Source organism: Emydura macquarii, unplaced genomic scaffold (genome assembly GCF_026122565.2).
Source record: "Emydura macquarii macquarii isolate MOO-44397 ecotype Brisbane River unplaced genomic scaffold, CSIRO-AGI_Emac_v2 contig_719, whole genome shotgun sequence".
In the NCBI taxonomy this organism is placed as follows: domain Eukaryota; kingdom Metazoa; phylum Chordata; order Testudines; family Chelidae; genus Emydura; species Emydura macquarii.
In genome coordinates, this window is record NW_027130856.1 from 18603281 (window position 1) to 18625059 (window position 21779).

A 21779-nucleotide genomic window follows, 5' to 3' on the forward strand; every position below is an offset into this window, starting at 1 on the left:
AGAGGAGTGGCAAAGAGCCCAATGCATTCAGTCCTTGGGTTTAGCTCTGTTTAGTTGCTGGTCTCATGTAATCGCCTCTGAAATTCATTTCCCATGTATGTCAGGGAGTTCTGCCATAAGATAATAGACTTCTAGGAAAGGTGCTGGTTGTGCTGCAGGGGGGGGGGGGAAGGGGGCGGGTCAAGCTTAGATCAATGACTTGTGGGCAGTTCTCATTTATCCTGACTGCACCAGTTCCCATCAAGCTTTGCTTCCCAGATCCTTGATCTGTGCTCCTGATTTCACGGATTTAGTTTGCACTCTATTTTTGTGTGTGTCCTGCTGGTGCAGAGACACTTGCAGAACAGCTGAGCCCATTTATCCCACAGGCCTCCTTCAACTCGGCAATACCAAAATACCCCAAGGGCCCACAGAAGCTCTATGGGCCTGATCCAAAGCCCACCAAAATCAATGAGGGGAGGGGGCTTTCCAGTGATTTCAATGGACATTGTATCAGTCCCCAAGCCATTACTCTCCAGTGCCAATTGGTATTGCATTAATGCCCCATACCTCTGCTAAAAGTAGCTGCTGCCCATCCCAAATTTGCACAGGCCTTTTCTGAATCACGCAAGCCTATAATCGGAACAAGACCACCCCCTTCGTGTGAGGAAACCAAAGTACTTTATGAACACTCATTTCTACAACCACAGGGTGGTCTACTGCAAACCTACGGCCTGGATTCCTCCAAATTTTGGTGACCTTCTACCCTCAAGATACCCACACAAACACTCCCTTCTAATTCACCACCGCTACAACTTCCCATCTGACTCGGACCCCTCCTCAGTTGTCTGCGTGCCAGACACTCAATACACTCTGCCCATCTGCCTCCTCCTCCTGGGCCACGGGCTACCAACTGCTCTATGTTACGGGGCACTCCAGCTTGTGCCACGTAACGCATAGCAGGGTAATGTGCTCGGGAGGAGTGCCCACAAAGCTGCCTCATTATCTTCCTTCAAATCCCTCCTTAAAACTCTCCTTTGCTATGGTGCCTCAAAACATTCGACATCGTGTAGGCTGCAGACGTGCTAAGATCACTGCCTATCACGCTGACCAACATTGTCTCATTGTTTCCTCGGTCTCCCCCATCTGTTGCCTCTTGCCTTATAGATTGTAAGCTCTTTGAGGTAGGAACTGTCTTTTTGTTGTGTTTGTACAGCACCTAACGCAATGAGGTTTGTGGTCCATGACATTGGCTCTGAGGCACTATAGAAATACAAATAAATAATAAAAATTCACTCTGGGTGGGTGGCAGGATATGTAGGCAAGGACAAGGGTAGCTAGCCATGCAGAACTTCAGGACTAGCCACAGCTTCTTCTCAGTTCAAAATGTATTGGCTACTAAATCCTCTCTCAACTCCCCCAAGCAGAGATCCAAGGACCTGCTCTCAATCTGCTCCTACTCACACAACAGGCAGATGGGATTTATCTGCATTTGACAGATGAGACAATAGAGACGGGTCAGCTTTTTCAGAGGCAGGCACAGCTCTTCTCTCTGTTCTCACCAAGGTGTCTCAAGCTGTCATGCAAAAGCTGAGGCACTGAAGGAAAAAAAAAAAAAAAAATCAGCGTTTGCTTTTGCAAACTTGGCTGATGCATGTGACTTCGCCAAGGCCACAGAGCAATGAACAGAGAGTCAGGGCTAGAACTTCCTGACTCCGAGCCTCTGACCACTGGACCACACGGTCATCATGTCGTTCTTGATGCTGCAGGGCCATCTCCCATCTCCAAAAATTCAGGAGGGAAGAGTTTAGGGATCTAAATATCAGGTTTGACTCCTGCAGGTTCAAACCACAGCAGGGTCACCTTGGCTTGCTCTTGCTAGGAGGTAGCTAGGTGGAATTCTAAGCAGTTTACTATGCAGAAATCTTTCAGAGGAGCCCTTAAAAATCCAGGCCCCAGCAGCGCCAGGTGGGTATTAAAGATTTCATGGCATTTTTCATAACCGATTTTAACCCAAATGCTCTCTTAGGCACAAATTGCCCCCAACACACACATGCTTTGTACTTGCTGCCTACCTAGCTTTTACCCTTCACACAGGTGTATGCACGTATGCATTTGTTAAAGACCTTTGGAATGGAAGGATATAGTCTATAAATGCAAAATGGGATTGTCCTGCAAGCGAGCCCTGTAGGGCGTGGAAGAGATCAGAGACTATTCAGTGAATTTTTGGGTGTGTGGATCTCCAAACCACAACGTTCCTGCAGAGGGAGCGAGGGAGGAGTTTGGAAGTCATAGCAGAATCCATTTGTTTGGCAGCACGCTTTGCATTTCCAGAGCAGCTGTTAGTCCCCCGTGTTCCTCTCCCTGTTTCTAGCAGCACGGTGAGACAGCCACAGCCTTCAGGCTACACTCGCAGCAGTTTTTTAATTAGGAAGTCAAGAATTAAGGACCTTTCCTGTGCCGAGCTCTGGAGATTACTCACCAAAACATAGATGTCGATACACTGCACGACCCTTATCTGTACGTTGCTGATGTGGGGGGATAGCAAGACACTCCTCAGTGGAAACAGACCAGTCTGATAAGGTCTGTGGTTGTCTGTAGGCTGCTTGGCAGATGACTTTTTAAGGTCCCCAAAATGACTATTTCATTTTCTTCTTGCCCCGGCCCAGCTTTGCACATAATGCACATTGCATTAGACCTTTCAGCCAAGACAACCTCATCAAGTGGATGTGCGATTAGAGGAGAGAGCAGCACTTTGGGCAGAGCAAATTGAAGCCTCCGACTGCTCTTCCATTGCGGCTGCTCTGCTGGCACAACCTGTCAGGATCAATGGACCATTCGGACATGCCTAGAACAGTCAGTCACTCAGCAGGTGCCTTCTAGCCAGACTTGCCTTCAGCCCCTATTCACCTGCAGCCAAGGGGTTAAACGAAAGGACCTGCTAGCACTGCTTGCACTTAAAGGGTTTGATCTGGGGTTTGGATACAAAACTGCACCTCACAGCGTATAATGTGCACGCTTCACAAGTTGTGTACCTAAGGGCAACATCTAGCCCAAGTCGACCTGGTGTAAATCAGCTGCCCTAACAGACATACTGCCCGAGTATTGTAGCCATAAGTGGAAAGGCAGCCCAGTCTACTAGACAGGGCACTGGGTTGCCACTCAAGGGACATGGGTTCTATTCCCACCGCTGAGCGACCTACTGCAAGTCAGATCTGCTTCCCTGCTCACATTTAGACTGAAGGCTCACGGGGGCAGGACTGTCTCACACCATGCTTTGGGGCCCTGATCTCTGTTGGGCCCCTGCCTGCTATTGGAATATAAATACTATGTATTTTACATAGGTCTAGTGCCTTCCGTCCTGAGGAACCCCAGCGCTATACAACTGGCTTACGTACAATACCATTGAAACGGAGCCCACTGAGAGGTGAGGAGTAGCAGATGGGCACCATGCTGTCCAGCAACAGGGAACACCTGCTAGTACTGAAAATCTAAATGGACATTGAGAGAGAAAAAACAGGGGCACCCTATTCCCCTCTGAAATGTCAAGGGACACTAGGCATCTTTTGAGTAGGAAGGAGGCAAAGGCAGGTCTCTGCTTTGAGGAGAGAAGCTATGGGCTCTTTAACATCCCTGGAGAGCAGATGGAAGGTGAAATCCTGGCTCAGTCAATAGCAAAACTGCCATTTGATTTCACTGTGACCAGGACTTCACCATAGGCCTTCGGTTCTAAGGGCCTGCCCAAGTGATTTGAATCCCAAGTGGATGGAATTCTATTCTACTACCGTACCTTGGGAGAATGAAGGGGCTTTGATTTAATGGCTAGTAGATACACCAGAGCATGCCCCACTGCTGTCAAACTTCAATTATTTCACATTGTAATCCTTCCTAGCTGGACTTTATTATACAGGAACTTAGGTGACTCAATGGAAGTCACCCTGCAGGGCAGGACACTCCCTGGCTGTTATGCAGGAGGTCAGAGTAGAGGATTGTAATGGTCGCTTCCGGCTTAAACAAAAAAGGATGAACCCATGAAGTTGAAGGGTGAATTCTGTCATTCTGGACAATAAGTTTATTATTTAACTAGGCCTGTCTGTAATGTCTCTTGAAACTGAATATTTCCAGTCTCACCACACACTTCCCCTCCCCCCGACTATTACTGAAGGTTGTAAATGACGGGCTTACATCAAAAGAGAAAAAGGTTGCTTTGAATAACTGCTGTTTGGGCTATTGCTATAGTTGTGGTGGTTTGTTCGCTATTTTAAGCAAGACACGAAGGGAGGAGTTGAAGAGCTAGTACTAGAAAAGCTGCCTGGAAAACAGCATCAACTTTGGCTGGGGTTCTTCAGCTTTTGTTTTGTTTCTAAAGCGGTCTCATTAGAAATAGGGAAGTTGTTTGACCACAACATTCAACCGTCACTTATTGCAGGGGGAAGAACTTGACCTAAATATGTCAGGGGTGAGGACAGCTGTGTAGAAAAATATTCTCCCTCCTGCAAAAAAAAAACAAACACAAAAGCCACAAGGGAATATTGTAATTTTCACTTGAAAACACGGGGGTAAGATGCTGGACTGAAAGCCATGTAGATTGCAACCCTTTGTGTGTCTAGCTGACAGGTACAGAACAAGCACAACATGGACAGCGAAAGCTCCCCTGCCCTGCTTCATCAGCTCTGGAGAGAAAATAGTGCTAGGACTAGAGGGATGGTAGAACATCCATAACTATTTAGGTCCACGTTCAATGCTCCCTGAAGCTAACGGTTGTCTTTCCATTGACTACAATGAGAAGTCGATCAGCACATTGCTTCTTTGCAGTTTGTCAGTGACGGTGGCAAAAGATGGCTAAATTAGCCAGCAAGGATTTTTAATAAGTTTGTCTAGTTAGAGGTAGTACTATATGACTGGAGAATAACTAATGTCATAGCTATATTTAAGAAAGGGAAATAAAGTGATCTGGACAATTACAGACATGTTAGTCTGACCGCAGTAGTATGCACGATTTTAGAATGAAGTGTGAAGGAAAGAATAATTAGAAATGCATAGAAGTGAATAGTAAAAGGAGATACAATGTAACATTGGTTTATGGAAGGCAGATCATCCCCGACAAACCTGATTTCCTTCTTTGCAAAAATAGGTGATCTTTTAGGTGAGGAAAATGTAATAGATCTAATAAACTTGGACTTCAGTAAAGCATTTGACACAGCACCATATGGGAAATTATTAGTTAAACTGGGGAAGATCAGTACAAGAACTGTAGGGTGGATAAGGAATTGGCTAAAGGGGAGACGGCAATAGATTGTGCTGAAAGGAGAATTATTGGACTGGAGGGAGGTTATAATGGAGTTCCTCATGGATCAGTCTTGGGACCAATCTTGTTCACTATTTTTATTAAATGACCTCGGCACAAAAAAATAGGAGATGTGTTAATGAAATTTGGGAGGCATTATCAATACAGAGGAAAATCAGAATGTTCTACAGGAAGATCTGAATGACCTTGAATAGTGGAGTGACAGAAATGGGATGAAATTCAATAGTACAAAGTCATACATTTAAGGTCTAATAAGAATTACTGCTGCAAGCTGGGGATTTATCAGTTGGAAGTGACAGAGCAGGAGAGAGAGAGAGAGAGAGACCTGAATGCAAGAGTCAATCACAGGATGACTATGACCCACCAATGTGATGCAGCTGTGAAAAGGCAAATGCGATCTCTGCATGCATTAGGCACACACAAAGCAAATTCAGTTTATTACTTGAGTTTCACAGGCATAGAACATGAATAATTTTAAAGGTATTCATCTAGCTCTACAGAAAAACTAGCTCCACAGACAAATGCAAGACATGCAGCACCACAGAGCATTTCTCAGAGATCTAACTGCCTACACATTCAGATAAAAACTGAACTTGACACGATTACAAAAGAATCTTTCATCGAGTGGCTCAGACAATATTACAGCCTATCGGAAATGCACTGGGACCACCAACTCATTTCTCACAAAAATTGAAAGATAGCAACAGGTGACCAAAGCTGAATTTGAACAGGTGACACAATGTGAGGGGTTCTGAATCCTGTTATTTCCGAGTCATCCTTCCTGTGAATATTTATATAGCTAAAAAAAGGGCTGTTTCTTGAGACAGAAAAGAGCCATTTTACTGCTAGAAGCACTTTTGGCTGCTAAAATGCTGACGTTTATCTGTCAAACATTAAAAATTACCACATGGTGCATGTATACAATTTTCCTCTGAGGATGGAATTGTGTTGCATTTGCTGGCAGAGATGGGGAAGTTTTATTTTAGATTAGTGGCTCTCCAATATTTTTTCCTATTGTCCATGGATCATTTAAGGGGGACATTCGGTCATAGACCATCTTCCCTCTCAACGCCCCAGTCCATCATTATGCAATGTTCAAAATTCAGTGTTCTGTAGACTATGCTTATAGGCTTGAGAAACCACCAGTAGTTACTGGACCACAGCTGGAGAGCCACAGTCTTAAATCCAATCTGCTATTCACTAAAAAAAAAAAAAAAAAAAAATCACTTTTCTTATGCAAAGTGGGTCAGAAACTAGTGTTCGGCTGGGAAGAATTGGAGGCTCAGAGCTTTAAGAAAGAAAAAAAGCACCAAAAGCAGCTAGCTTTAAAAACAAAACAAAAATGGCTCCTTATATTTACCAGCCTAGTGAGCCCTGTATGAGATTAATTAAAGAGAACAAAACTATAAAGCAAGGAAGAAATATTAGGGCAACAAAAAAAAAAACCTATGTTGCTTGATTCCTAATTATACTGTTGGCCTTCTGTCTAATAGGTTGCTTGTCTTTCTCTGCCATAATGTAATGTAGCTTGGATGTAGCATGTTCTGCAGGTGACGCGTATGAAGCCATGTCTATCTGCTACACAGATGTTTGATTTTGTACTGGCTCTAGATAGCCAGATTATTTTTAGGGGGGAGGAGGGTAAAAGCTGTCCTTGAGCACTAATAATTCTCTTGTGCCACAGCTGGCTGAGTGCTTTGAGCCAGAGTCAGTCTGACTGGGAGTCATTATCAGATGCTTTTCTCCTCAGTGCCTCCAGTGGTGGAGAAACACAGATTTGTACATGAAATCATTTTTGCTCTTCTTATTTCTGCATCAGTTCTAGGCGCTGGCATGCACATAGTCTGCTCAGAGTACAGACAGACACACAGGCTGTGTAATGGTGGTATTGTTTGGATTGCTCATTCCCATCACAGCATTCACCACTGACACCAGGAAGTTCACAAAGGTTTTGCAGGATGGTTCCCTCAGTGAGACTGAGGAAGGACCACTGACTAGAGAGAGGGCAGCCCAATGCTTTGGCTACAAGCCTGGGAGACGGGCGAGCTGGGTTCATTTCCCTTCTCTGCCACAGATTTCCTGAGAGACCTTGGGCAAGTCACTTAGCCTCTGCCTCATTTCCCCATCTGTAAATTGGAGGTTCTTCCCACCTCCGTCTGAGGGCTTCTGGGGAGATAAAATACACTTTGAAAAAATGGTGAGGTGCTGAGCTATTAGGGTATATATTACAACAGGCTGGGCAGAGCAGCAGCAGCATTGGGTGTCCCCGGCTCTAACTTTGCTCTCAGAGTAGGATCCATATTAGTGGCTTTGGCTAGCTGTCTCCTGTGCGATTCTCTCCTTTGTGAGGATGCTTTGACTGAACTAGAGTCTAGACCAGTCACTCTTAACCAGGAGAATGCAGACGCTTGGGGATATGCAGAGGTCTTCCAGGGGGCACATCAATTCATCTAGGTACTTGCCTAGTTTTACAACAGGCGACGTTAAAAGCACCAGCACAGTCTGTACAAACTAAAATTTCATATGGACAATGCCTAGTTCATACTGCTCTATATACTCGACACTGAAATGTTCGCACAATATTTATATCCCAGTTGATTTATTTTAGAATCATGTGGTAAAAAATGAGAAAGGAAGCAGTTTTTCAGGAATAGCGCGCTGTGACCCTTCTGTATTTTTAGGTCTGATTTGGTAAGCAAGTCGTTTTGAAGAGATGAAAGCTGGGGTACGCAAGACAAAGCAGCCTCCTGAAGAGAGGTACAGTCGTCTGGAGAGTTGAGAGGCCCAGGTCTCGATCGGTGGCTCGCAGCATGCGCCACTCAAGGGTGCTTGCATGTTACGCAGCAAATGTGTGTTTGCTTCGGAGTTGAAAACGTGTTTCCCGAGCCGCGCTCTAGGGTTGGGAAATGGAAGCGTTCGAATCAGCCTCATTGCTGAGGAAGCAGACGGCACAGGGCACCACCTTCCCCCCCCCCCACTCCCCAACTTTCCTGGCAGCAGATCTGCCCTGAGCCTGGCAGTGCTTGAAGCAGCTGCTGTCTCTGCCCTGCAGCAGCTGCTTCATCACAGGGGAAGGAGGAGAGTAGTGACTCTGGCTCCTCCATTGCCTACTGCCCTCCAAGCTGTAGCAGCCCCAGGGAGCCCACGGACACGAGTTTGACTGGCTATGCCTGAGAGCGAGGAAAGGAGGCTTCCCTCCCCCATACAGCCGCCCAGAGCAGCCCAGTGGAGGAGGAATTAGAGAAGCTGAGAACTTCCTCGGATTAAAAGCCGTTCCACTAGTGGGGTCGACCAAATTTCTCCACCACAATGGAGGAAATTTGTACTCGCCGTGTACCACAATGGTTCAGACGGCTGCCTTAAACTCTGTGGCCAGAATCAGTGAGCATTCACGGTTTAGTTCTCTTTCAATACCATGCAGTAGTGGAGCACAGCTAGGGTTTCGCTATTTCGTCTACAGCAAAGATATTCTTTCCTGGCTTGGTAGCAACATATGCTTATGAAGCAAAGGCCAGAGAAAACGGATATGGTTACCATAGAGCAGACGCCTACCGGCTTTCTCAGCATGGATCTGGAGCGATCAGAATTTCAGAAAGGAACAAAACAGAGGAAAACTCTTAGGGCTTGTCTACATGGTGAGTTATACCAGTATAAGGCAACGTGAGAATTTAAGCAAGTCTAGTTACACCAGTTTAACTCCCTGTGTGCATGCTCTTACTCTAGTATAAGAGGGTTTTCTCCAGTTTATTTGATGTTGCTTTGGAAGGAGGTTTAAGCTAAAACAAAAAAACCCCAAACCAGCCACTCTGATTCTGGCATAAGAGAGTATCTACACAGGGGGATTATACCAGCATAACTAGAGCACTGAACTATACTGGTATAACTGGAAACATTTTCCCTGTACACAAGCCCTTAGTGGCTGAGATGGATGCAAGAGACAAAAAACCACTCACCAACATCAGTCAAAACCAGCAAGAGCTGGGGAATCAGCTTTGGTTTGAGCAACAGTTTATCTGCTCTTACTTAAGCTGAACCACTTTTCCCTTCTCTCCCAGGTGATGTTTTTTGCTTGGGGTTTTTTTTGTTTTTTTTTTTTAATCAGGCCCCTTTTAAGTCAATGATTGGCTTTGGGCCTGATCCAAGTGCCTCAAAAATCAACTGAAAGCCTCCCTTTGACTTCAACAAGGTCCGGATCAGCCTTTCAATGAGGAACAAAGCACTCTGCAGAGTAGCATGGTGGCTGAAAACCCCAGACTCTTTGTTCCTGCAACTCTCATTTTCCAGCTGTAGTATGCTTCTCGGCAAAGACAAGTCAGCAAATGCCCAGATTTATGGAGTTCAGCCACATGGCGACCTCTTTCAGGGCCACACGAGCAGCTAGCATTTGAAGCCTTTTACAGTATATGTAACATGGGACAACGTGCACTTTTCCATTAAAGATGTAAAGCCTCTCTCTAGTGAAGTAGGTGTCACCTTGGGTCTTGCATATAGATGTGCCTTGTATGACTTCCATTGCAGGTTCACTTGGTTGGCTTCGTGAAAGATGCCGTCTCCTTCCAGTAGGTCAAACCTCTTTCTCAGGGGATTCTGAACTGCCTCTCACCCAGGTATCTAAATGCCAACAGGTTTCATCAAGGGACACTCTGTTGACCCATAATTTGGTATCACTAGGAGAAGAACTACATTGCTCGTCTATTAAACATAGTGAGGAAGACCTGCTGTTGGAAACAACTTGGACATTTCCAGTTTCCGCAGGCTTGCAGAGACAGAGTATCGGGACAATAACATATCATCCTCCATAGTACTGAGCACTTCCCCTAAGGTAGCTGCTGCAGCTTGTATTGGAAAAGGGAGGGAAGGGGAAAACCAGAAGCCAAGAATGGATGGAGAAGATGAAGTGTCTCATCTCTTGGGCAGGACCAGCATTGTATCATTACCTTGGGTTGGCGGGCTTGACTTTCCTTTCGCACCCAATGCTGTAATTCTATTAACTTCAGTGGGGTTACTCCGGAGTTACAGCTGAGAGAGGAATCAGGCCTATAGTTTGTGTCCTTGTTCTGAGGTGTAGGCAGATATAGGCCCACAAGCATCATTTCCACTTTCTAGTGACAATATTTCATATGGAGATGGGTGGGAGCGGAGGAGGATTGGTTCTTCATCAAGCTTTTTTACGAAGATGCTGTTAGTTCCCTATTCAACTGCACCCACCATGCTACATTCACAATGTGGAAATGGCATGCCTGCCTCGGGAGCTCATTACAGGTGCTTCAGGGTAAGCAGAGGGGAATGCAGCATCAGATCAGACAGTGTGTATGTGCTCAACTTAAAATTCCTAGCTACATCCTGGTTTGAGGCGGGAAGGTGAGGGAGGATTCTCTGTGATACTACACCAAGGCTCCCTGCCATGAAAATAGAACGCCACCAGCTGATTCCAGTAGGAGTGCTTTGGTGATTGAAATGATGTGCACAGCAGAGAACAGCTTGATTAATTCATGGGAACTTTAAGTACTTCGGGCTCCATTCATCTGGAATGATCTGTAGCCTTCTCTGCCACGGGAGTTACAAAGCGTCCCAGGCTTCAGTTCCAGGCGATCTATTAGTCACACCCCCAGAAGTCAGCACAGCCACAGAGCTCCTTTTGTTTTAAAGATGTATATGGCTGAGCTACTGAGCTCTAGACAAGGGCAGGGACTTAAACAGGCAGCTGGGCAAGAAGAATGGTGGATGGGAGGGCATTTCCCTAGAGAAAGCGGGAGGGGAGGCATGTGGATAAGTCAAACCATTTGTAAGCAGTTTCATTGTTTCTATCTGGAAAATCATCATCATCCACCACCACATAAGTGTAATGAGGCACCTGGCCAGGTCACCTACAGGGACTGAACTCAGAGCTGGTGGATCTACTTGTCAAAATACCTTTTGGGGAGTGTTCATAGAAATTAGAGCTCTTCATTCAAAAAAGGTCACCAGTCAAAAGTCATATTTTGGACCATTTCTGATCATGGGTCACTGTTTGAAAAGGATTCCAACAGCTCCTCGGTGTCATAGGCTCGGGATATTTTGATAAAGGTCTCCTGCATAAATCCCCCTCTCCCCATGGCTTGGGACAAAACCACTCACACTCCAGTCGTGCGTGGCACAAGGAAGGCCATGGGACTGAAGAAAAAAAGTCTATTCATTTGCTTTCTTGCTTAAACAAGCCACCGTCATAAAACCATAACGGAGGAGAGAGGAGACATTCCCTGAAAAGATTTAGCGTGTTTTGATAGCCTAGTGCAGCATTTAACTTGTGTCACCCACAATGGGGTTAGGTCAGCCATAGCCTGACCTTCAACCGGGAGCACGGCTTGGAGGTACCTTCCTAATTTTATCAATGGTGTAAAACATAACCTTGAGGATTCATGTTAACCAGCGCTCTGAAGTCTGCAGAGACAGGTTTAAGTTGTGTAACATCAGGTCAGCTGACCGTTGTTAAACCCTACCAGAACCCTAGGTGTTTACCACAACCAGCGACACACTGTTAAAGGTGACTTGTAATTGCATGCAACGTCTTGTTTAACGTCACGCTAATGAACATGACCCATCAAGGATGTTGTGGCATAGTGCCACCTTGTGGACTCGGTGAGCATCTAACAGTAAGTTGGCTAGAGAGAGACATGGAGATGGACAGAGCTTAAGCATTCCCTGAAGATATTGACTCGGGTTGGTTTCCTCCATTGTGGCCTTGACATACTTGTTAAATGGAACCAGAAGCTCCCAGGCCCCTCAAGAATACTACAACCTTCCTCAAGAATACTACAACCAGCTTCTAGCACATCCCAATTTTCTCCTGAGATAAGCCCTAGGTGAATCCCACAAAGGTAAAATATTTGCTTTTCAGAAGTATTTTTATGAGCCTTGCTGGTAAGCGGGGTGATCAACTTTCTATTTACTGAAAACTGGACACTGAACACTGGACCCTCCCCCACCTCCTGCTCTGCCTCTTCCCCTCCCCTAAGGTTCTGCCCCTGCTCTGCCTATCTGCCCCCTGCTGAGGCCCCATCCCTGCTCACTAGCTGCTCTTCCACCTTCCCTCCACCACCCCCTATTTTCCCCCCAGCTGGGCTCCCTCTACTCTAGGGGGAGCGGCAGCTTGATGCAGAGCCTGCCTGCCCACGAGATGCAGGTAGGAGGCCAGCCCAGGCTGAGCAGAGGCTGATGTAGGTGATGACCCGTCGCCTCCCCCCCACCCAGCCTTTTGGTGACCGGTCAGTACTTCTGACCGGACACTGTATAGGTCCCTCTTTGATCAGACTTTCTGGTTGAAAACTGGACACCTGGCAACCCTGTAAGGTACAAGCCATCTCCAGAAGAGAAGATCGCCCTCAGAAGCAGGGGTAACCCCTCCAACTGGCCAGTGATTTTGGAGGTGGAGTTTCATTGAGCAGCAGATCCTTGCACTCCAGATGCCAGGAGTGCTTCTTTGACCTGCCTTCTCTAACACGCGCACACACACACACACACACACACACACACACACGTATATATTTATAAATAAAATCCAAAAACCTTCCTGAAAGAAGGCACTCCGCTGTACACAATTCTTCCCTCGGGAAGAGGAAGAGCGAGAACAAACCATAAGTAACAAACGTTAGCCCCGTTGCTCAATGCACTGCTGGAAGACACCCAGCCACTATGGCAATGAGCATGGTGTAAGAACCTGCATAGAATCATTTTGACAGGAGCTTCCCATTAACCCACTCCAAGCCCTACTGGAGCTGCAGTACTAAACTATGCAAAATCTTTTGCTGGTGTACAGGCTTTCAGGAGGATATTTTTCACCCGTGGTATGTTTTAACACAAAGTTCGGATAAAGCCCTGGGGAGAACACTTTCTGGTCGCTCAGTCCAGCCTTTGGCATGCCACGACCATGCACAAGAGACGGCCCAGGATCAGAGAAACCCTGCACTTGGTGGCTTTATTGTGCGCGCACAGAGTAAAGTCCTGGTGAACGCTCACTCCCAGCGCCAGTAGCACAGCACCCTTTTCAAAACTCATTCCAAAGTCACTCCAAGAGTGGTCTCCCTGGAGAAAACTAGGCAGAGATCTGGATCTGTAAAGGGCAGCCAGGCAATTGTTTTGATCAGTTCAAACCCATTAAGATTTTTCTATAATAAATCTTGGTGTCCCCCGTTCCCTTTTGTTTTTAAACACCCCTTTTGAAAAGCCCACCATCCGAAAGCCAGAATTATAGCAACTGGCATGTCCACTAATGCAGGCTGCATGCAGCTCAGGGCACTGGCTTTGTGTGCCTAAGTGAATAGCACTGCCCTCTAGTGGCTGTCCCAAAAAGAGGCTACAGGACCTACTACTGGTATTAGCTAAACATGTTCTTTATTTTACAGTCCCAGGTTCAGAGAGATGAGACCTGTGTTCTACTTCCTAGCAGTGGGAGTAATGGCTAGAGCCGTAATTGGGTCTCTTCCTTGTATTTGTTGCAGAGGCTCCCTCCAGAACCTGTCAACAGGATTTTAGCTCGAGAGTATCTAGAGACGGACGCAAAATACTCCCTCCCTTCGGGTTGAATGACTGCAGTGTGACTGGCAGTGCTGGTGCTGCTCTGCGGCTGAACAAGTGACTCCATTTCAACCCCCAGTGGGATCTCCGCCCTAGAGCTCTGCTGGGTTTCTTGAGGCTGGTGAACTGCTGAAGTTTGAGGATGAGTCTTAGGCCATGTGAACTGGATGGGGCAGTGTGGTTAGGGTGACCAGATGCCCCGAATATTGGGACTGTCCCTATAAAAATCAGGACTTTTTCTGATATAGGCGCCTGATTGTTCACATGACCCTAGGGATGGTGTTCATGCACAAGCAGCCCAGATTCTATGGCCTCAGCTGCACTTAGTCAAGTTTTTGGAGTGCTTTGTAATCAACCCTCACTGGCTCTGTTCTCCACATTCACACCTGCACCGGGACAATCAGGGTGTGAGGTGGTTAATGGGACAAAGGGGGCCTGTCCCTACCTCCCCCTCTTTGCATGCCTCATCTTTGTGCTCTTTGGGCCAAATTCAGAGCTGGTGTAAGCAGGTGTCCCTTGAGCACGAGGGGTGGCACCCATCACCAACACTAAACCCGCCAAGGTTCTCTAGGGCACAATTCCTGCCCTGGCCCCTCTTGTTCCAGTGGGGTAAGGAGGATACTGCAGCCCTTGACAGAGGTCCCCCTACTTCCTGCTCGTGCACCGGCTTAGCTATGCTGGCCAGCAAACAGTGGGGGGCAGACACAAGACTCCAGCCATCTGCCCACCTCCAAGCCACTTGCTCACGGCAGGGACTACTCAGCGAGCAGCGCTGCACTTACTCAGCCAAGTGGGGCAGGGACGAGTTTATTTCCCTGCTGGGCAGAGTAAGACGAGGGCTCCGTGACGTCTGCTGCACTGTTAAGTATGTCGTCACAGCAGAATTAACTCAGGTGATTGGCACCGGCGTTAGCCCAGCCCAGGTGTGAGAGGCCAAACTGCAAAGCCCTGCCAGAGTTAGTCTGTCCTCAGCGGTGCTACGCTCTCCTGTGTGCGTCGTTAAGAGTTCTGGGGGCACAGCCCATCGCTCTTAGCATGGCAGTGAGCGGAGTCACTCTGATGCTTTCCCACTGAACTATGGGAGAACTTGTCTGTCCTCCGGACATGGAGAATTATGGGAAGGCACTGGAAGTCTATGGACACTTGATTTTGCCTGCAGCCTCACTGCGAAGTGGCCAGGTTACCGGCCCTAGTGAAAGCCTACCTTGAGTTTTAGCCTCTGGCCCCTCCCAGGCCAGCTAGCCCAGCTTGCAAGTACCACTAAACCCGGGTGAGGATTTTGTGAGTGGACAGGAGGAGCGTTAGGAGCCGCACCTAAGCAAGAGCCGGAGCGAACAGTGAAGACAGACACTTGCATAAATTTGTTACTCAAGCAAGCCATGATATTCTGAAAGTACCTGCTACGTTTTGGAAGAACGTGCCATCACTTACAGGATATTACTGGTTTAGCCTTCCCAAACAGCCAGGCGTCGGCCCCACCCTGAGGCCCTGCACCCTCCTGTTGCATCCCACTTTTCCCTGTTGGCTCCAGCCAAGCAGGCGAGCGCTGCTGCAGCCTCTCCCCCGAAGTGTGGGGGGCTAGGGCAGGCCAGCCGTTAGTTCTGGACTCAGGGCGGCTGGGGCCCCACCCAGCTGCTGCTCGGGTTGCCCAGTGCTTGGGTAGGCGACTCAGGCCGGCTGATGTGCTGGGATTCAGGGTGGAGGACCAGCAGCTTGGGCCAGCAGGCAGATTGGGACTCAGGCTGCCCGGAGTGGGCCATCTGGGCCGGCAGCTTGGGTCAGCTGGTGTGGGGCTTCCACTGCTGTGATGGGGGCTTGGGGCTTGAGTGAAGGGGTGGAAGGGGCATGACCATGAGCTAGCCTCCCAAACCATGGATTCACACACCACCCGTGCCTGCAGATGTGGAACAGATCTCCTGCTCCTGACCAAGGGCAGAAGAGGCAGTGCAGGCCAATGGCTCTCCAGTTCCTCTTCTTACTGGCGCGAATCCAACAGGATCAGAGGCAGAGGGGACAGAGGGTGGGTAGTGGAATACAGATCCAGTTTGAGCTGGTACACCCAGAGAGCGGGGGGCCAGAAGCTGTAGGAAGGAGTTCAGGGAAAGAACAGCAGGGTCTGAGAGAAAGCAGACCCCAGGTGCTAGACATAGGTTCCCTTGGGCCTGGGTTCTCCTAGCAGCCACTGATGGACGTGGCGCAGACTGGACAGTGGAGCAAAAGATTGTCTGGGACAGTCATCCGCTAGGACTTTGATATCACGGAAGGGGAGGACTATAGTGACCTGGCTGGAGGGCCAAACCACCAAGAGAGAGCACCCTGAGTCACAAAGAAAGAGACAGCAGGATGCCTGAACAAGCGACAGAAAGGGACATTGGACCGGGAAGGAGCTAATCCCCAGAGCAGCCAAGAGGAGGCACCCTAGCAATGCGAGCACCCCATGACAGACAGCAAGAAGCAACTAGCGAGGTGTTGGCCCGCACTGCCTCTTACACCCTCAGTTGTGCTCCTATGAACAAAGCAGCAGCTTTGGCAACCTAAAGGAGTAGCTGCCAAAGTCCTTGGCACACAGCTCTGAATCTGCCGCACGTCAAATGCAGTATGCAGTTCTACAAACACACACACACACACACACACACACACACACACACACACACACACACACACACACACACACACACACACAGGACAAGCTACCAAAATGAAGGGTGGGGCAAAAGCTCAGTGCAGAAGCAAACTAAAGCAATGGAAGTAAATTCCTAAGCATGAGTGAAATTAGAGAGTTTTCACTGTACAATTCAATACTTGTAGTGTTGGCCAGCTCTTGTAATAAAGCTCAGCAGAGAGGCACAAGGGAACCGGAGAGGTTTGGACTGAATATGTGGGGCTAGAACTGGGAAAAAAAATTTTAGCCAAATAGTTTGTTCACCGAAAAATGCAGTTTTGACCTGAAATCATGAACTCAGGTCAAATTCAGTGACTAGATTTTTGCCAAACAACAAAAATAAAACATTTTGAAATGAAACATTTTGTTTCAATTTGTTTAAAAATATGTGAAGGGTGAAAACGCACCAAGAACATAACAAAATGAAAAAATGTTTTGCTTTAAATAAAATGTTTCATTCAGCTCCAGAACAAATTTTTAGTTTTAAATTTTGGCCAGAAAGAAAAAAAATCAGTTTTGGTTTAAATCAAATGCTGGTGAAGCAAATTTCTCTCTCTCTCTCTTTTTTTTTTTTTTTTTTTTTAATTCCAGGGAAAGTTTGTAGAAAGTTTTCAGAGGCATTCTCCCAGCTCTGGTAATGACCATATAACAAACAAGTAGACCCAATAAATAAGGACCACATCAAAGAAAGAGCAGCTCCAATAGAGACCATATATTTTCAAAACAATACCCATGCCTGAGAGCTCTTCAGAGAACCTCATGAGGTTCACCAAGACCCATAGACAAAGACAGCACCTACGTTCCTACACCACAAGCAATCACATCCTCGCCTCCCTTATTCAGAAGCACTCCATCGCTCCAATATTCAGATAGAGACAAGAGTAATGACATAGTAGCAGAAAAGAAATATGGCACTGAGACCTCTGAAGATCTTAAGGATTTAAGATACTAAGAAAACCATTATTCATATGCTGCTAGCAATGGCAGATTGTACGCCAGAAAGTGCCATCAGGCAAGCAAGTTATGCAGCAACCTATTCCTGTTGTTGTTAGGGGGCCTAATTGAAAACATAAGTGCAGGGGAGTCTATTGCTCTCTCTGCCTATTATTCAAGGGTCTGCATGACCTTTTGGAAAATCAGATACCTGATTAACCATCAAGGGAAGAGAGGAAGCACAGACTGCATTACACAACAAAACATTTTAAACTTCCAGAATAAGAGGAGATCATTCAAGCTCATCAGATCTGTCTGCAGCAAAAGGAGATATCGTTGAAGGCTAGTTTATTAGGAGAAATGTAAATAGGCGTTATGGTTTTCAGGCCTTGTAGGCCCAGATCCCAGCCCTTTCAGGTGCTAAGGTGTGACTGTGGTTCAGCCTGTCTGCAGCTACGGGTTTTGATCCAAAGCCCACTTAAGTCTTTCCAGTCACTTTAGTAGGCTTTAGGTCTGGCCCACAGAGCAGGGATGTCAAGGGCTCACCTAATCCATCCCCCTGCACTGAAGCAGGATTAAGTATCCCTAGACCATGCCTAACCTGTTTTTAAAAACCTCTAGTGACATGGATTCCACAGCCTCCCTAGGTAACCTCTTCCAGCAGAGAACTATCCTTACAGTTCGGAAAAACCTTTCTACTCTCCAGCCTGAAGCTTCCAGACGTCAAACAAAGCTCATTACTTTTTGTCCTTCCATGAGTGGATTTTAGAAGAATTAAGCACCCCTTCCAGACCTCTTCGCGTGGTTGTTGCTCTCCTGTAAACTCTCTCCAATTTGGTCACATCTTTCTTCAAGTGTGATGCCCAGAACTGGCCAAAGTACTTCAGGTGAGGCCTAACCAGAGCCCAGTAGAGTGGAACAATTGCCTCCCTGTGTTACATACACTATTCCTGTAAATATATCCCAAAGTGACATGTGCCTTTTTCACCACAGCATCAGACTGTTGATGCATTCAATTTGTGATCCACTACAACCCCCCGATCGTTTTCTCCAGTCAGTGGTGTACCGCGGGGGAAGGCGGGAGGGACCAGGCCCCCGGGCACTGGCCTGTGGCGGGGGGGATGGGGACATGGGCGGGTGTAAGGCCAGCTCATCACTGCACGCAGGAGGCAGGGAGCACAGGGAGGTTCTGAGGGGCACAGAGCCCCCCCTCCCTGAAGGGCCGGGCTGGAGCACACTTACCCACCGCTCCAGCCCCGCAGCCCGGCTCCAGCTCAGATGGGGCAGCCTCACCCCCTGGCCTGGGGAGAGAGGGGGCCAGGCAAGCCCATCACAACACATAGGGGGCGGGAGGGGAGAGACGTACAGGAGTGGAAGCGGGAGTAGTCACCCCTCAGCCTCCTGCTGCTTAGCCAGTTATTTCCCCATTTTGGAGCTGTGCATTTGATTTTTTCCTTCCTAAGTGAAGCACTTTGAAATAATATGAAATTCAATAAAGACAAGTGCAGACCAATTCTCCAATTTATCAAGAACATTTTGAATGCTAACTCTTACCTCCAAAGTGTTTGCAGCCCTCCCAGCTTCGTGTCATCCCCAAATTTTATATGCATACACTCCATCATCCAAATCATTAATGAAAATACAGAATACCACCAGACCCAAGACAGGCCCCTGCTGGACCCTATTAGATATGTCCTCCCAATTTGACAAACCACTGAGAACTACTCTGAGTATAGTTTTTCAATCAGTTGTTCACCCACCTTTTATTAATCAAGCAAACTAGGGAAATGGGACCTCATGAGAATGTCATGTGGGACTGTGTCAAAATCCTTACTAAAGTCCAAATAGACCATGTCTACGATTTGCCCTGTACTCACTAGGCTGTTACCCAGTCGAAGAACATTAGATTGGCTTAGCAGGATTTGTTCGTAACAAATCCAGGTTGGCTATGACTTATCACCTTATTTTCTTACAGATATGAACAAATTGCATGTTTAGTTATCCAGTATCTTTCTGAGTATTGAAGTTAGGATGACTGACCTATTACTGCCCATCCCTCCTTTTTAAAGATAAGTACTATGTTTGCCCTTCGACTGTCCTCTGGGATTTCACTTGTTTAAAGAGGACTTCAGACACCAGCGTGACGATAGTCCCATTCTTCTAGGGATGGAGAGCTCTCACGAAGTCTAATTTTCAATTTTAAAAACATGAAGCTACATATTATCACTGAACTTTACATGCCAAGAGAGATTCACCATAACCCATCAGTGTGTGTGAGGTACACTTCCTAACTTAAATTCTCTAGTATAGCAAGAGGACCCCCTTTGTGCAGGACATGCCAACAACACTATATAAAGGGGGAAAGAACTCACATGTTCTTTGGGAGGTTGACAATTTCAATGAAGGTATGATGTATTTTTCTTTTAAAAGAGAGCACACTAAGGTGATTACCTGTTGTTCCCAAAGAATCACCACCTCCCATTGTTAACTAGTATTGTTTCCAGTGTTCTCTGGGAAGCACTGCTTCAATTTAGTAATTGCCTTTTGGGGGAAATCTATAGTTTTTCTTGTTTTTTGTGCTTCTGTCAACTTTACCTTCTCCCACAACAGTATTTAGAAGAAAGCCAAAGTTGCTAGTTGAGGCACTGATAATTTTATCCGGTTACCCTCTTTTTTTGAATAAGCCATCTTACCCCATCACACCTATTTGGAATGTTACCAACAACATGTCCTTGTTCATCCTGATCACAGCAGAACTTTTCATAGCACAGGAGATTTACTTACAACAGGTAACAGGAGCTGTGTGAAACTTACATAACGAAACCTAAACCACTCCCCCTCCCCCACCCAAAGCTTTGAGGAGGTTCAAATTCAGACTTCATAACTTGGGCCCCATTATTTGGTCTCCCCCTAGGCCTTCCAAAAACATGAAGTAGGGGTGTATCCTCTCCCCTATTTCCAAAGAGGGCAGGTGAGAGTATGCTCAGAAGAGATGCACAATTTATTCCTAACCCTTTGTAAAACTTGACAGTTTATGCATTATTGTAATCGGAGTTTTCTAATTTGAAACTCAGAGGAAGGAGACCATACAACCTGAACCTCAAGCAAATCAAATTCTCCCAGAGTTTCTTACAGCTATATTCAGTATGTAATTTTTGAGTACTTCAGGGACACACATATTCTACATCAGAACCCTCTCTGACAGAGTTACTATGGTTTAGCAGCCTAAGATGAGACCAGGGATTTTCCAAGAATCTTACCTTTGGCTGGACTGGACCTGACCTGAGAGCTGGTTTGTTCTGTATGGTTGGGAGTGGTTCTCTAGGGGCCAGAGAGGCAATTTGTTGCCTCTCTTATGGGATGCACCTGAGAGACCCCAGGTGTCCACCCTTAAAAGGCTAAGACTATAAAAATGAGTCATGCAAATCTCTCAGGGAATGAGTGTGAGAAATCAGTCTGTCAGTGATCAAGGAAGCCCTGGTTTGATAAATTATCAGAGCTTTGACAGTAGGCTACAAATAATAAAAGAATAGGAATTGGTAAAACTAAGATTTAAATCATGGGTATTGTTAGTAAAAGTCACAGACTGGTCATGGGCAATAAACAAAAATTCACAGCCTATGATTTTGACTACAAATACCAAGACTAAATCTTAGCTGCTTCCGGGACACCGCTGCTCTGGGGGGCCCCAGGAGCCGATGGCTGGCCCAGCTCTGGCAGCAGGGGCTGTCGGCCCCTGGCTGCCTGTTGCCCTAAGGCCCCCTGGGGACCACTCTCCAATAGCCTCCAGGGTTGCCCCCCGGGTCGCTGCTCCAGCCATTCCTGGGATCACTGCTGCCCCAGGGGTCCCTAAGGCCACCCCCAAGACCACTGCTTGGGTGCTCCCTGGAGCCAGCTGCTAGAGCAGCCAGTGTGGCTGGCCATGAGGCTGTGCCCGCCGCAGCTGGCCCCCGGGCTGCTCCACCGTGGCCACTGTGCCTGGCCCCAGGGCAGCCCAGAAGTCAGCCGCACCAGCCGCTGCAGAAGTCATGGAAAGTCATAGAATCTGTGATTTCTGCAACAGCCATGACAGCCTCGCAGCCTTAGCAATAGGCACATCAGACTAGGGGCCCACCTTGTTTCATATCCTCTCTCTGACAGCAATCGCTGCCACTAGTATAGGTGGGTGCAAGAAACCCCATAAAGGACAATTATGCAATAAAACACACACACACACACACACACACACCTAGAAGAGGTAGTTTTTTCCTAATCCTGGGCAGTCAGTGGTTAGCTCTTATGTCTTGAACCAGAAGGATTTATATCTGTATTCCTCCTGCCACAATCTCAGCTCTGACCTGGCTT

General features: G+C 47.1%; 1 long non-coding RNA gene across 1 annotated transcript in view; it reads right to left on the minus strand.

Annotated features, from left to right (window-relative positions):
• The window catches only part of LOC137149323 (uncharacterized), a 74886-nt gene extending 54000 nt beyond the window's left edge, over positions 1-20886 (minus strand). Inside the window, exon 1 of the long non-coding RNA XR_010918746.1 lies at positions 20696-20886. This is a non-coding gene — a long non-coding RNA (uncharacterized lncRNA). The remainder of the gene's footprint in view (positions 1-20695) is intronic.
• Between the last annotated feature and the right edge of the window lie 893 nt (positions 20887-21779).